Source organism: Mytilus californianus, unplaced genomic scaffold, assembly GCF_021869535.1.
Source record: "Mytilus californianus isolate M0D057914Y unplaced genomic scaffold, xbMytCali1.0.p SCAF_19, whole genome shotgun sequence".
NCBI lineage: Eukaryota > Metazoa > Mollusca > Bivalvia > Mytilida > Mytilidae > Mytilus > Mytilus californianus.
In genome coordinates this window covers 10,418,399-10,432,169 of record NW_026262667.1, presented here as the reverse complement: position 1 = coordinate 10,432,169, position 13,771 = coordinate 10,418,399, and the positions used below count along the sequence as shown (strand labels likewise).

General features: G+C 31.5%; 1 protein-coding gene across 1 annotated transcript in view; it reads right to left on the bottom strand.

The window, feature by feature from the left end:
* LOC127727252 (tyrosine-protein phosphatase Lar-like) overlaps positions 1-13,771 on the bottom strand; it is a 151,786-nt gene that overhangs the window by 119,001 nt on the left and 19,014 nt on the right. The gene's annotated exons all lie outside the window — the stretch shown is intronic.

The window sequence follows — 13,771 nt, the reverse complement described above, 5'->3', positions numbered from 1 at the left end:
TGGTTTCTCTACTTTTTAATAAATATTTGTCATAGGTATTATGAGGTGTTGAATGTATCTATGTCTTGAAATATCATAGTGTTTTACACCTTTGGGACCACATGCAGTGTTAATATCATGTAATGTTTTTTTTTTTTAAAGAAGCTAATATAAAAATTTGAAGATGTGGTATGATTGCCAATGAGAGACCAAATGACGTAGAAGTTAACAACTATTGGTCACTGTACGGCCTTCAACAATGAGCAACACCCATACTACCTAGCAAGCTATAAAAGGCCCATAAAGGGTTTAGATGTAAAACAATTCAAGCTAGAAAACTATCTTAATGTTCTAGAATAATTTTCAGGGGTTGCAATATTATTCTTTTGGAAAAAAAGTCCTCACTTTAACAACTTTATTCTTTGTGAAAATCTTACATACAATGTTTGCTAGTATATTATTAACATTTAAACATACAGATAATTGGAAATGTCCATCATACTGTTCTTGTAATAGGACTGATCATTGCCCTCAAAAATAAATAGGTCTAGGATCTCTGGCCTACATTTCAATCGGCAAGAGCATACTGATTAAATGATTTATATTTGCATTAATTTAGATTCAAAGTGTTTGTTTTCTCAAAGCTAAAGGGCAGTAAATCCAACTCAATCTGAACTTCTGAACATAATTAAATAGAGTTATCTCCCATAGAACATTACCTTCACCATATTCTCTTCAAATTATTTTTCAATATTTTTCCACACGACATGAAATTAACATTCAGTCAATCACTTTTTTCTGTTACTGGCTTAATTGATGCAAAGGTTGTACATAGATTAAACCTTTTATAAAATATATCAATTACCAAGTTTCTAAGAAAAAAAACAAGGATTCATCAGAAAATCAATAATTCTGATGGAAACAAAAACAGATCAATAATTGAAGGAAAAAATCTTTTTCATACATTATCAACAAAAGCATTTATAATATTTCACATCACAATTAATTTCCATATCCAAATAAAATGAAACTGTCAAAGAACGGTCAATCAAAATAACATTCTCTTTATTAATAACCATCCTCCAGATATGACATAAGACATCCATTGATCAGGTTCCTTACTTGGGACAGCTAAGTTTTATTGAATCTCAAGCCTCCCCCTTTTAATTTAATATATTTTTAGAACCATCTATACTATTAAATGAGAAGACCTCATTTTGTGTGTCGCTTCTCTTCCTTCCACATTAAATTAATCATCAAGCCTTTGTGTCCTATAGGTACCATGCATAGTTGCATTTGTCATCCTCGCCTATAAATATTTCGTTTGGGTTTTTTTGGGAGAAAAACAAAAATAAAGACGTACAGATATAGTCTCGGACTGACTTTTAAGTCATAGATAAGACTTCCGTTTAGGACTTAAACTTGCACATTATTTTCATAGGTACAAGGGGACAGGACAATTATTTTCGCATTTTTCTGTATACTATGAACAAACTTACATGTATACTATATAAATACAGTGCATTTGCTATTTGCTATCAATTCCAAGTTTAACTCCATGGATTGATAATAAATACCAAATAAACTGTATTTATATAGTATATGACTATATGTTATTATGTATGTTCATAGTGTACAGAAAAAAACGCTAATAAAATTGAAATTAACAGAAAACAACAAAAAAATAACGGACTTTGGAAAAAAGGGGGAGGGCTAAAAAAATTGTACTGTCCCCAAGTACCTTTGACTTTTGATAACTTTCCTGAAATACTCCAGTCATAAAATCTTTTACAAAAATTCATCCCACAACAGTTTACATACCATCAACAACGGTCTAAATGCCAGCGATTTCGCGAGTGTGTTCTAGTATTCTTTTAATTCTACATCTCTAATCATGTATGTTATTGTTGTTTAGCTGTATTATAAAGGATGTCTTATTTCTTGATAAACTTGACTCCAGATGAAGAAATCAATATCAATTTTCATCCATAATTGGATTATGAATATAGAATAACAGGAGATTTCTGATTTTCATTTTAAAAGAAAGAACCTGATCAAATTCACAGTTTAAGAACTACACATTTTTATCTCATACATAGTGTATCATTTGTTCTCAGAAGTTGTCTCGTACCCTTTTTCATTTCATCCTTAATTCTCAGTCTTTTCCCATTTACATTGTTATTTTTGGTCTTTATACCAGAGAAATCAATTGATAAGTATGATAACATCTGTCCCATCTGATGGTGTTAAGATCTCTCAATAGTCCCAGTCTTAATTATTAATGTCAATAAAAACACTGTGCTGATACACAAAAACAAATCGAATAAATCTACTTAGGAATAACCTGCAAAAATTTCAATGAAAAAATTTCTCAGGTACCTCTCTACCAAATGTCTTTAAATTTTGTGTTCATTTGACAAAATATTAGTTCAGGTTATCTCTAGCAAAGACTTCATTTATTTTTGCTCATCAACTTTCTCCTCACATTTACTGAAGTAAAATTACAGGAAGACAAATGCAAAACCATATATGTACACAAAAAACCTTTAATCAAAATTTGCATTCTAAGATTTCATTTTTAAAATCAATCAAATTTTGAGATTCAAATTCAAATAATAAAATGATTTATAAATAGCTTTGCCTTGAGAAGTAAAATTGGATTTCAATACTGAAGCAAGCAAGAAGAAGGATGAGTCACATCTCTCAATTATTCAAAATCCATAATTATCACATTTTTTATTCCTTCTCCTAACAACTTTTGTAGTCATAGCAACACAATCAAATCCATTATTTCCCATCAATAATCCTAAATAACAAGTCAAAAGGAGACAGATTTTAAAGTACAATTAACCAAGGGGATAACATTGTTATTTCTATTATCTAGTTTGGTGACACAGAGTTAATTCACATATTTTTCTGGACTGTATTTAGTTCAAGATTCTATGCTTGTCATTTAAGCAGCAACTTTTTATTCTTAACTGCAATGATTATTAATGAAACACTAACTTATTCATTTAACGCCCATATGCAATTTAGACTTTTTTGAATTTTATGAATTTTTAAGTTCTTATCAGTTCAATTATTCATGCTTATTTTTTTTAATTTCCTGCAATCTATACCAAAACAGAATAAACTAGTTTCAATTGATCTGTAATATTCATAAATTGATTAAAGTTAACAAATTGGCATCAAATGACATCATATAATAAACAATAGACGTCTCATTAACTTTGTCAATGGTCTGGAGAGACTTGTTAATATATCATTTATAAAATATCTCAATCTGATTTAAATCGGTTTTATAATCATAGAAATTGTGTTCACATCCATCAAGTACAAAATTCCTAGTATAATAACTTTATACATTAATTTCTGCTTTTATTTTTTCCATTTCATAGATTTTTCTACAATTCTAAATAATTTACTGCAGTCAGATATTTGAAGATAATATGTCTTAACAGTGCAGTAAACATTTTTGAGTTAATGGAATAAACATTCCATTAATTTACACATGTAAAAGTGGTATGATTTTTGATGCAGCTGACATATCAGAAAACATCCAATATTAAAGAAGGATTATATGAAAGAGAGGAGGATCAGTTTTTCCCCATTGATCAACCAGTTTACTTTTCTATGTATATAGCATGCTTGGCATTCTGTCTGACAAGAGAAGTTGTGGATACAAAAGTGGGACAGAAGGACAAACAGACAGACAGACTCTCCAATCACTTTATAAGGGATCTTCACAGGTGGTATAACAAAGATCTAAGAGAGAACAAATTCTATTGATTAGGGCTGCAATTCTTTCCAATTCTTACTGAGTTGAAAGCAAGATTTTAATATGTTTGAAAAAGGCCAAAGAGAAAAAACAATACGTGGAACTAGTGGCTGAGAGCAAAACATGTACATGTGCTAGAAGTCCAAACTTAAGGCAGCTGTTAAAAACCTTTTCCTTATTCTAACCGATGTGGGTGGGTCAATCTACTTGAAACAGTGGCTTAATACAACCTATATTAATCTCATTCTTTATAATTTTTCTCTAAAGAAGGGAATGTTTGTTGTCAATAATGGACACTTGTATCCATGTATTATTTCTAGACACATAAAATCTGCAACAAGAGTTGTGGCAGATGTTCTGCAGCTAGCTGTCAATTTTCTCTCTCATAAAATGATGGACATTTGTGAGATTTTTGTGTGAAGATTGAACTGTGTTGCCAAATTAAAATGTTGTAAAAACTGCAAGGATGGTAATTTATATCATAGAAGAAATGTAAATTAATTCCTCCTTTTCTGAACTCTTGTACATCATATATTTTCTTAATAAAATTAAAAACATGTATTTTGAATTGATGTCTGGCATTATTTATATAATATGTATTATTTACACACCTAAAACTAAAATATGCAAAGTACTTCTGTACTTATAATCAGGCCAAAAAATGTATATAAATGTTTCCTGCTTCTCGGCAGAAAAAAAGAGATAAGTACCAGTACATGGGTAAAATAAGTTTATTTTAAAAAGTATAGTACATAATTTATATAAGGACATATTCTAAACTTGAACAATTCTTAACAAAAAATGTCTAGACTTAAAACAGTGGTTTCAACCATAGATGTCCATAAATTATGCTGGGGTCTGGCATAAAATGTAGGGTCTGTTTGGAGCAGGTAAAAAAAGCTATAGATATAGAACAAGCTTTGTGATTTTTTAGGGGATGCAGTAACAAAATATAGAAGTATTATCATTTTAATACAAAATTATTTATAATTTAAGGTTAGGCCTAACATTGTTTCAGTTGGTCCTTCATTAATGTTGGTTAGCTTCTCATCTTGATTCACTTTTCTTCTAAAGATTGATTTAACAAAAAAGATTTAGTATTAATTTTGATGACTTTGACCTGCTATAACTAGGTAACCATGTTATCATGAATCAATCTCAATAAATTTCTCATTCAAAGTGTCAATGATTGATTTTGTATTTTTAATACAGGTGTTTTCACTTAAAACACAAAAAACACAGCTTTTACAGCTGTTATTACACCCTAAAAATCAATATACACAATTTATATTATAAAAACAAACTTCAGACTCCAATTCAAATATAACATTTAAAAGAGATTCTCAATTCTTCTGAACACATTTGAACTTCAACAAAAAAAATCAATCTTAAAAAGCAGAGATGACAGAATTTCAATTAAGAGAAAAATTAAAAATTTCAAATATCAAGAAAAATCATATGTAGGTTTTTTATTATAGTAATTTTTTAATATTACAGAAAAAAATGTGAGATTTAATTATTGCGATTTCAGAAAATCTGCATACAGATGTATTTTTTTTGTTTTTTTGTTTTTTTTTGTCTAAATAATATCTTATTTATGTAATATGCTTTTTGTGAGCCCATTCAATGGAAATAAAACTCTATATGTATCAGATATCAGAATGTGAGTTCTTATTATTGCAAAAAAACTTCATTAGCATTATTGGCACTTATAAAAACCTTGAAATAATTTCTGAATTTACAGTATATCTTTTTCTGATTTTTTATTGTTGTTAATGAAATGGATTCATTGCTCCCTGCTTTTTTTTAATCACAAAAGAGAGTGTTACACCTTTAGGTGGAAGAGAAGAAAAGAATATATTACCTTTTTTCATGAAATTTTTCCTTTTCAAAATAAACAACTAGCATTACCTTTCTTTGTCGAGTTGTGTAATAAACTTTATAAAATTGATCTGAAATATAGTTCCTTCAAAATCCACTAGTACAACACACATGAAAAATTAATATTCCAATATGATATTATTTCACAAATCAATAATATGAAATTTCATAATCTGAAATAAGACTCCATCTTTCTGAGGTTGTATAATTACTATAGAAAAGCTTTAATTAATGTATCATTGACACATTGTATTATTGCCTACTCCATTTGTTCCATTCCAAATGGAAAATGGATTTTCACTGTCAATTAGCAGATCTGATATGGAGATTTTTTTCTGGTGAATTTATGGCACATTGAGAACATTTCTGATGGGGAAATGTATAATTTGACCCCTTTTAACCTGAAAGTTGGTGTTAATCATTAACACATTCCTCAATCAAATTAACTATATATACATATGTCAAGCAAAATTCTAAAACTGCCAGCACATGTAAAAGTCATTTCTAGTTTTCCTCACATATGTCAAACTAAAGATTTCTCCTCTATCATAATCAACATATCATTCCCCCTTCATTAACTCTGACCAAAAACTTAAACATCTCAAATTTCATTTCATATTTCATTAAAGAAAATACTTATTTCTTTTTACTTTAATTTTGGTTGAGTCAAGTTTTTTGTAGAGTTTTGTAGACTGCTGACTGTTTGTCAAATTTTGTCTTTTTAGCATAATTTGGTTGGTCCCTCTTTTAACCTTATGAGCTTTCATTCTCCCTTTAGTATCACCAGCCTTTTTTTTAACATAAAATATAAAAATAGCCAGGTGACAGTGGTATATGATTGCTGATTAGATTACTATCCATTAATGATCAAAGGACAAAGATGTGATCAATTACAGGTCACATGATACAGCAACTTCAACAATGAGCAAATCCCTTATGGTTTATAAGTAAAGTTATAAAAGGCCATTGGTTGACAAAATATGAAACAGTTAAAAAAAAACAAAAATACAATAGCCTGATTTATACTTGTTTGTTTTAATCACTTATTATTGATGTTATTGTCATGTTAAATGTTTGTGCCATTCGGAAGACTTAATTGGAATAAAGTATTCTTCTTCTGCTATACTACAATAATAAACAAAAAACAAACATAGTAGACAGCAACCAACAACAACGAACAACTTGATTACAGGTTTTGAAAGTTTATTTTGTTTTTAAAAACTTACCATGCACTTGTTTTAAATTCATTCATTTTGAATATTTTTTACCAAGTAACTTAAATGAATTTTCTATTTATGCTACATAGATGTTTTTTTTCCAGTTTCTATGTTTATATCTCAATCATCCCCAAAAATTCAAGTGCTTCCGCACCTCACATTCAACCTTAAACACCGTTAGTTTTCATTCAAGTTTTTACTTGAATTGTATCGGAAATTTGAAAAATAAACCATCTGGGAATTGCATTACTTAAACAGCTTAGTATTTTGACTGATTTTATGTATAAGGAATTAAAAAAAAAATTTCTTTAATTAATAAATTTAGAGATTGCAGAAATTAATTTGAAAGAGTGGCTATAAATGCTGAGCAATACAGATGTATGGTATCAACATCAAAGAAAACCGATATTACATTCTGTGTAATTAACGGAAAAAAAAACAACAGGAAATGAAGATTGAAACAAAAGTTTGTAAGATCTATGATACATTAACTAATTACAATGTGTTCTGTGAAGTAGAACATCAACACCTTACACAAGATCAAGTGCTATCTGAATAACTCAATCAGAAACATCGCCAAATAGCTTCCCCATAGGCAACACTAGTAGCATTTTTTTTTGTTTTTTTTTTTTTCAAGATGTTGATTTTTAGAATGAAACCTTCTTAGAATTAAAGAAAAATTCTTCGGCCAATATTTTTTGTTAGTTTTAAAAGGTTCCCGTTGCCTTTTTTTACGCAACTTTTACTTATCTCCCTTGCCTATCAATTCAGCATATAAAAATACATGTCTTGTCACAGTCAAGAAAAGAATTCTTAGTGCCATTGTGTAAAATGAAAATATATTGATTTTGTATATGAAAGAGTCCACGAGGTGTCTTAAGTAATAATAAATATTAGGGACGAACATTTTAATCTAAATTTTGAATAGCACGTTCATTTCAATGGCTGTGCTAATGTTACTCAACCTAAATGCTATTTTGCTCCAACAAATTTTGGTTGGTTGGTTGGTGTTACATATTGCGGAGGGGGATAAACTGTGTTCACCAACTGTTTTTGGTTAGGTTAATATTTCTTTAGTCAGTTAAGCAGTGTTCTGTGGAATGTTGTTTGTTCGTTCGTATGTTTTCTTTCTGCGAGGTGCCTTCAGTCTTTCTTTGACCTATAGTGTTTGAATACTCCCTTGATCATGTTTGCCCCCATTTTCTGATAACCTTACTAAAAATTTGACTGTCCAAAAAAAAATTAAATTTTAGATTGCAGTGGGGAAAAAAAATTAAGTGCATTTGTTTACATCAACAGCTTGCAATGTCATAACAGCTATGCAAGGTAAAAACAACAAGGGTATCTTGTATATTTTTCATTTTCTACAATGTACACTTTGAAATGGACCAAATGTAAAAATAATTTTAGGTTCAATGTATAAATATCTTAATTTTAGAAGGTGCAAAAAAACTAGAAAATAAAAAGTTATATTGCTCTAAAAATCTCATTAAACCATCAACAAATGATTGATTTCCTATTAACTATTGATGATTAAAAAAGTTTATATCTTCCTTTGAAATGTTTAACATTGCATTTAACTGATTACACAGCCAAAACTGATGTGAAAATGAATTACAGTTCACCTATTAATAGTTGAGATCTTTGTAGATATAATCTGACCCTGTTGATAAATATTAACCTACCACAGTAAAAAGGAGGGGAATAGTTTTGATAAAATAATTCCCCATGATGGTTTTTTGCTCAAGTAAAATTGAGAATGGAATTCGGGAATATGTCAAAGAGACAACAACCCGACCAAAGAGCAGACAACAGCAGAAGGCCACCAATGGGTCTTCAACGCAGCGAGAAAATCCGCACCAGGAGGTGGTGTCTAATTTACAGTCAAATTTGAACATTAGCTTTAAAAATCAGTATTGTCAGTTTGTTTTCTACCCATGGTATTGTCAGTGTGTTTTCTACCCATGGTATTGTCAGTGTGTTTTCTACCCATGGTATTGTCAGTTAGTTTTCTACCCATGGTATTGTCAGTTTCTTTTCTACCCATGGTATTGTCAGTTTCTTTTCTACCCATGGTATTGTCAGTTTCTTTTCTACCCATGGTATTGTCAGTTTCTTTTCTACCCATGGTATTGTCAGTTTGTTTTCTACCCATGGTATTGCCAGTTTGTTTTCTACCCATGGTATTATCAGTTTATTTTCTACCCATGGCATTGTCAGTTAGTTTTCTACCCATGGTATTATCAGTTTTTTTTCTACCCATGGTATTGTCAGTTTGTTTTCTACCCATGGTATTGTCAGTTTGTTTTCTACCCATGGTATTGTCAGTTTGTTTTCTACCCATGGTATTGTCAGTTTGTTTTCTACCCATGGCATTGTCAGTTTGTTTTCTACTCATGGTATTGTCAGTTTGTTTTCTACCCATGGTATTGTCAGTTTGTTTTTTACCCATGGTATTGTCAGTTTCTTTTCTACCCATGGTATTGTCAGTTTATTTTCTACCCATGGTATTGTCAGTTTGTTTTCTACCCATGGTATTGTCAGTTAGTTTTCTACCCATGGTATTGCCAGTTTGTTTTCTACCCATGGTATTATCAGTTTATTTTCTACCCATGGTATTGTCAGTTTGTTTTCTACCCATGGTATTGTCAGTTTGTTTTCTACCCATGGTACTGTCAGTATGTTTTCTACCCATGGTATTGTCAGTTTGTTTTCTACCCATGGTATTGTCAGTTTGTTTTCTACCCATGGTATTGTCAGTTTTTTTTCTACCCATGGTATTGTCAGTTTATTTTCTACCCATGGTACTGTCAGTATGTTTTCTACCCATGGTATTGTCAGTTTGTTTTCTACCCATGGTATTGTCAGTTTGTTTTCTACCCATGGTATTGTCAGTTTATTTTCTACCCATGGTATTGTCAGTTTGTTTTCTACCCATGGTATTGTCAGTTTATTATCTACCCATGGTATTGTCAGTTAGTTTTCTACCCATGGTATTGCCAGTTTGTTTTCTACCCATGGTATTGTCAGTTTGTTTTCTACCCATGGTATTGTCAGTTTGTTTTCTACCCATGGTATTGTCAGTTTGTTTTCTACCCATGGTACTGTCAGTATGTTTTCTACCCATGGTATTGTCAGTTTTTTTTCTACCCATGGTATTGTCAGTTTTTTTTCTACCCATGGTATTGTCAGTTTGTTTTCTACCCATGGCATTGTCAGTTTGTTTTCTACTCATGGTATTGTCAGTTTGTTTTCTACCCATGGTATTGTCAGTTTGTTTTTTACCCATGGTATTGTCAGTTTCTTTTCTACCCATGGTATTGTCAGTTTATTTTCTACCCATGGTATTGTCAGTTTGTTTTCTACCCATGGTATTGTCAGTTTGTTTTCTACCCATGGTATTGTCAGTTAGTTTTCTACCCATGGTATTGTCAGTTTGTTTTTTACCCATGGTATTGTCAGTTTATTTTCTACCCATGGTATTGTCAGTTAGTTTTCTACCCATGGTATTGCCAGTTTGTTTTCTACCCATGGTATTATCAGTTTATTTTCTACCCATGGTATTGTCAGTTTGTTTTCTACCCATGGTATTGTCAGTTTGTTTTCGACTTATGAGTTTGTCAGTTTGTTTTCTACCCATGGTATTGTCAGTTTGTTTTCAACTTATGAGTTTAAATATCCCTTTGGTATCTCTGCCTCTCTTTCACTTAAGCAATCCTCCAATGACTGACTGCCATATAAAATGCTATAAGACTCCTACAAGTTTAATAAAGTAGTACATAAAGTTTGAATATGATTAAATTCATTCTGTAATATTTATCTCCTAAATAGTTGGAACAACCTCCTTTCTGTTCAAATTTGTCTTAAATCATTGCATTAATCGTATGGAAATAAGGCGCCCACATTCCTTATTTCATACAAAATCCAATAATCTTTACAAAGTTGCAGAGTAATAAAGTAAATCAGCCCTTTAGGAAAGAGTGAAGACTTTTGACAGATATGTTTAATTACGTCATGTCTGGGAAAAGAGTGACTCATTCCTGCTGTCCCGATCTTTCCAAACAAACCAGGAAAATCTATAATGCATCCAATAGTTTTAATAACAACTATATAAATTGTTTGTTTCTTTTAAGCCTTTAACGCTTGAGTCAATTGTTTTAATACAGCTTAGTATCTTCATACCTAGAGATGTGACTGTTTCAACAAAAACATTTTGACAAGAGTCACAAGACCAGTAAGTATAGAAACAGTGCTCTAAATGATCATTGTATTTTTGTTGCTATTTTAGTTAGAAAACACAAGTTTCTAGAATAACCTTCACAAGACATGCTCAAGACTAAAAGTTTGGTTAACCAGGCACATAAAACGTTTGGGAACAAGGACATCAAACAGTTAAAACAGTCTTCCATTTTTAGATGGTGACGTTCCCTTGTCACCATCTTACGGTGTTTATATATCTCAACTTGTACGATTCGCTCGTGTATGTAACAATGTTTTAGATTTTAACGAGAGAAATTTATGTATTACTGAAAAATTATTACACCAGGGTTTTCGATATCACAAACTAGTCAAAACATTTACTAAATTTTATCATCGGTATAAGGACATCATTCGTAAATATAGCTCAACATGCAGACTTCTTATACGTTCAGGTATTTCACATCCAATTTTTTATGGAAATATTCTTTATAAAGCACAAAAATGTCAGTATTCACCTCTGAAACTAACAAAACCTTTAAATAGACTTATTAAGAAGGGATATAGTTACGATACTGTTGTCAGGTCATTAAAGATTGCATATTTTGGCGTTAATATTGATTCACTTATAGGGTCTTTGCATCGGCACTAAACACATTTATTTAAAAACCAGTTGTTGGCATGACACGGGTTATGTTCTTCTCATATATGTTATGATGGTATGATACTAAACCCCTAACGGGAAGGATTGTGCCTGATATTCATATGATGAAGACATAATCTTTCAATCAGTTTAATTGAAGTCTGGAGCTGGCATGTCAGTTAACTGCTAGTAGTCTGTTGTTATTTATGTATTATTGTCATTTTGTTTATTTTCTTTGGTTACATCTTCTGACATCAGACTCGGACTTCTCTTGAACTGAATCTTAATGTGCGTATTGTTATGCGTTTACTTTTCTACATTGGCTAGAGGTATAGGGGGAGGGTTGAGATCTCATAAACATGTTTAACCCCGCCGCATTTTTGCACCTGTCCCAAGTCAGGAGCCTCTAGCCTTTGTTAGTCTTGTATTATTTTTAATTTTAGTTTCTTGTGTACAATTTGGAGTTTAGTATGGCGTTCATTATCACTGAACTAGTATATATATTTGTTTAGGGGCCAGCTGAAGGACGCCTCCGGGTGCGGGAATTTCTCGCTGCATTGAAGAGCTGTTGGTGGCCTTCTGCTGTTGTCTGTTCTGTGGTCGGGTTGTTGTCTCTTTGACACATTCCCCATTTCCATTCTCAATTTTATTTTCCTTTTTATAAATGTCAGAAAGCACAACTTGATGGCCACTACAACCAAAGTCATTAATGTTTGTTTTCTGTCACTGCATCGGACAGTTTAAACTTTCAACACACTAAAGTTTCAATGGTGGAAATTTGTAATGATGTCATATTATAAACTCAAAACTCAATTTTGCTTGTAACCATAATTTCAGTAAAATGACACTATTTATAAAATGAAAATTGTGAATGAAAACTTGTCATTTAAATCCTACCAGTGTTATCACAACATACAATTTCATCAGATACACTCCAATTCTAAGTATGGGAAGCCTTTACAATTTTGTTTTCATCAATCAGATCCAAGAGATGTCCTTAAACAGCTAAAACAAGTCTAGGTCTTTATGTGCCTGTCCCAAGTCAGGAGTTTGTAGTTCAGACTGTTCAGTGGTCTTTATGTGCCTGTCCCAAGTCAGGAGTCTGTAGTTCAGACTGTTCAGTGATCTTTATGTGCCTGTCCCAAGTCAGGAGTCTGTAGTTCAAACTGTTCAGTGGTCTTTATGTGCCTGTCCCAAGTCAGGAGTCTGTAGTTCAGTGGTTGTCGTTGGTTCATGTCTGTCATATTTGTTTTCCGTAAATGGTTTTGTTATAAATTAGCCGTTAATTTTCTCAATTGAATTGTTTCATATTTTTCATGTCAGGGCCTTTTATAGCCAACTATACAGTATGGGTTTTTCTCATTGTTGTTGCCTATAATTGCTTACATCCACTTCATTTGAACTTGGGTGAGTAGTTGTCTTATTGGCAATCATACCACATCTCCTTATTTCTATATAGGTGACAACCTTAAAGTCCTGGTACAATTGCAAAATATGCCGAACATTTTTAATCAAAATGTTTAATTAAAACCTTGCCATTTACCAGAGATACTAATCCTCTGCCTGAAATTGAATTATATTTTTGAGGGAACTGGATGCTATATATTCATCTGAAAAGTAGCCCAAAGATGTTTTATTTACATTAAGACTGTCATAAAGCCAGAATTCAGTTCCGACAGGTCTCCAGTTAACACATGGTTCAATTAGACAGGTTAAATGTATACTATCATGTCACAGTTCAGTTATGAATTAACCAAGTTCTTTTATTTAAGAAAGCTTTCATCTGAAGAAAAACCATTTAAAATTGATGGCTGTATTCTAATAGTACCTTCGTATACTACAACAACAAAACTGTTTTTAATATTTAATTGCTTTATAGCATCCTAGTATTGTTTCTGACATATCCTAAAGGGGAAACAAAGATCCAACTGAATGCCAAGAAAACCCTCACAAACTCATCAAACTTTCATGACCCTTTTAGTGGGATACATGGTAGAAATACTAACTCAATTTATACTTCTCTTACTACACTCGAGGGGACAGAACAATCTAGTGTATATACACTTCTTAACAGAT